The 3,621-nt window shown below is 50.0% G+C and overlaps 1 pseudogene; it reads left to right on the top strand.

Annotated features, from left to right (window-relative positions):
• The first annotated feature begins 378 nt into the window (after positions 1-378).
• On the top strand, positions 379-486 carry LOC120096825 (small nucleolar RNA SNORA17; annotated as a pseudogene).
• Positions 487-3,621: the final 3,135 nt, after the last annotated feature.

Raw genomic sequence — 3,621 nt, 5'->3', positions numbered from 1 at the left:
GGAACCGTCACCTCGGTCTAGACCTGCAGACTGGTGATTGTTTTAGAAAGAAAAACCTCAATGTACTCAATTGTATGTATATACTCTCTGTAATACATGATTTATAGTGATAGTATGAGATACAAATAAAATTTGATAACTGTGAAAAAGAAAAAAGAAAAAAAGAAAAACCGCTGAGAAAAGGATCGGTGCTAGGAGAAAGTAATCATTCCAAACAGCCTGGGAGTTTGTCACCAGAGGCCCTGTCTACTAAGAGCACATGGGCCCAGCATATTAAAAAGACACTGAAAATGATGGCCTAGCGTGTGGGAAAACCCTGCCTTCTGAGGGCCTGTTGTCACCTCAGTCTTTCCCACAGTTAGGAATTAATATGCCTGCCTCTAGAGGCCTTCAGTTGTGCCTGCTGTGTCACATGAGAGGAGAGAGGCTATGTTTACACACAGTGTTCTGACCTAAGAACACCTGGATGACGGGTAGCCTAACATTCCCTGAAAAAACTGAACCGAACATTACCACCAGGACAGCACCATGGGGCCTGGACAGGGGGCCAGTCTGAGCTGACCACCAGTCTGATGCCATGCAGACAGTGCCCCAGATGACCTCTGCCCGACGCCATAAGGTAAGCAGAGCATAGCACTTCTGAGACCACTCTAGAGATGACCCCAGACACTCCGAGACTCCAGGCGCCACTATGAGGAGCAGGTAAGTGGTGGAGAAATGGGGGGGAGAGAGAGAGAGAGAGAGAGAGAGAGAGAGAGAGAGAGAGAGAGAGAGAGACAGAGACAGAGAGAGAGAGACAGAGAGAGAGAGAGACAGAGAGAGAGAGAGAGAGAGACAGAGAGAGAGAGAGAGAGAGAGGCAGAAGGATGTGGGCACAGTGAAGAGAGGCAGAACTGGGGACTGGAGGGTCGTAACTGGTGACGTCACCTGGACCGTGGTGGGGTCCTGGCCTGTGCTGCCACCAGGGGCCACATCTGTGTCCATGAGTAATAGGGGTCGGTTACCACCAAAGGCCAGGAGGATGTCCCTGGTCTGGGCTATTGCCCAGGAACATGTTGATGTCTGAGGGCTATGCAGAACTGGTCCCGGTCCTCACCTGGGTACTAGGGGGAGCTGACCCCGCCCCAGCCAGCTGCAGAACTTGGGACATTGGAGTCCTCCCACATTGTGGGAGTCGTGGGTGAGCTGGCCCTAAGGCTACAAGCATGGGAGAGCTAGCCTTACCACTCATCTTCCCAGCAGTGGCATGGACAAGGAAGAGACACCTTTACCTTCATTCCTCCCCACCCCCGGCTCCTCACCAGCTGTGGCAGGTGCGAGACCTGGCCCTGGGGTCATGAGAGCAGCCCCTCACCAGCTGTAGCACTTGGGAGACTGCACTTCGCTTGTGCAGCACAATCGAGCTGACCCTGGTGTTGGGGTAAGGGCGAGCTGGCCCCAAAGATGTGAGTGTGAGCCCGACCTGCCACTTGTCTGCCCTGAGGAGACAAAGATAAGGGAGAGGTGTACACCCCTCCCCCTCACTCCTTGCCACCTACCGCAGACAGGAGAGCTGGTCCCAAGAGCATCAGAATGATAGAGACGGCCCTGCCTCTCAGAGAGCAGGTCCTGGACCTCACCAGGGCAGCACAGTAGAGCTGGTCCCGGGGTTGCTGGTGAGCTGGCTCCTGAGGGCAGGAGAGTGGGAGAGCCAGTGGACTGACTAGCTCAGATTCCTCTCAGGCCCAGCTCCAGGGCTTTGAAATGGCCCACTCCAACATCTACCCCATCAAAAGGCTGTTCCTGCAGATCCAAGACTACAGGATCTCCATGATGCTGGGTAACGAGAAGATATCCAAGAGACGTCCCAGTGAGGTTCTAGTATAGAGCAGCAGAAGCCAGAGGCCTTGTACCAGGCCAACAAGTCAATGCAATGAACATTCGCAAACAAAGAGGTGTGGGCAAAAGGGTACACTGTGGGACACACTGGGACACCCTGCAGCTTCCACAAGGAGGCTTTTCCTTTTTCTCTCTTTGGGGGAGGTGGCAAGGATGAGGGCAGTTACGAGGGGAGGGGGAGATTGGGGTGCATGATGTGAAATTCACAAAGAGCCAATAAAAGTTTTTAAAAAAGGAGAAGAAAAAGAATTAATATGCTCCAGTCATATGCAGGACTGGTTGGTGTGCGATTAAACCAACCAAATAAGTAGCTGGGGCAGAGGCAGGAGGATGTCTGAGAGTTCCAGGACACCTGGGCTATACAACAAGACTCTGTCTCAATGAAACCAAACCAAAGAATCCCGTCTCAGTGGCAGGAATACTCAGGAGAGACAGGACCACCCCGTAAGATGGGAAGGGCGGAAACTTCCTATTCATCTGTCTTAATAAACTGATAACAAGTGTGAAAATGTATATGGGTGTTCCGCCTCATGTACGTCTGTGTACACAAGTATGCCTGGTCCAAGAAGATCAGAAGATCAGAGGAAGGATTGGACCCCCTGGAATCAGACTCGAAGACGGCTGTGAGCCACCATGTGGGAATTAAAACCAGGTTCTCTTCATTTCTGAGAGATCTCTCCAACCCCATCAACATTTTAAAACTGTTTCAGTACGCACGTGCACAAAGCCCTCAGAGGACAGCTGGTGGCTTCAGATACCCTAGGACTAGAGTTACAGGCAGTTGAGAGCCACCGTGCAGATGCTAAGAAGCCAAGACCTCTATAAGAGCAGGAAGTACTTTTAACCACTGAGGCAGCTCTCCAGCCCCACCCCAGCTCCTTGTTTGTTTGTTTGTTTTTGGTGAGCTTTTATTTCTCCTGCATCAGCCTGCTCAGTGCTGGGGTTACAGGTGTGCAGCTCAATGCCCAGATGACAACTTCTTTTAATAGGCTACTATTTATTTAGTACAACATATACCATACATTATATATGGCATATATAATATATTGTATTGATTATTATATATTTCATTCATATTCTTTAGTTGTGACCTGTGGAAGCATATTGGGGTTGCTGGAGAGAGAGCTCATTGGCTAAGAGGCCTCACTACTTTTCTCAAGGACCAGAGTTTAGTTCCTGGTACCCAAGTCAGACTGCTACCAACTACCTGTAACTTTAAAGGATCTGACGCCCTCTTCTGGTCTCTACTGGTACCTACCCTCATGTGCCCATACCCATGGACACAGACATATACACAATTAAAAATAAAACACATCTTTGAAACTATGCGTTCTTGGGCTGTGGAGATGGCTGCTTACTGGGTAAGGACTCCTCCTTAGCATCAACACGAGCCAGGCATGGCGTATGTCTGCAACCCAACACTTGGAGGGAGAGATAGGAGAAGCCCTGGGGCTTGCGGGCTAGTGAGTCTAGCCAACCACTGAGCTCTCGGTTCAGTGAGAACCTATGCTTAGCAAGTTCGAGGCCCCTGGTTTGATTCTGAGCATCATAAAAAAAAAATAATTCTGGGCCAGCAATGCATCTGTGTCATAACTAATGATTCTAAACACATTTCGCTCCAGGTTGTTCATGCGTTGAACCTTGGGGCTGATTGCAGTTAGGCTCAACTTCGACACACTAGATGGGCATTCGCTGTTTTTTCTTGATTTCTGGTGTTGTTTCTGAGACAGTGTCTTGCTGTGT

The sequence above is a fragment of the Rattus norvegicus genome, chromosome 14, assembly GCF_036323735.1.
Source record: "Rattus norvegicus strain BN/NHsdMcwi chromosome 14, GRCr8, whole genome shotgun sequence".
NCBI lineage: Eukaryota > Metazoa > Chordata > Mammalia > Rodentia > Muridae > Rattus > Rattus norvegicus.
Note: the sequence above shows the minus strand (reverse complement) of the source record. Positions and strands in the feature narration are given on the sequence as shown.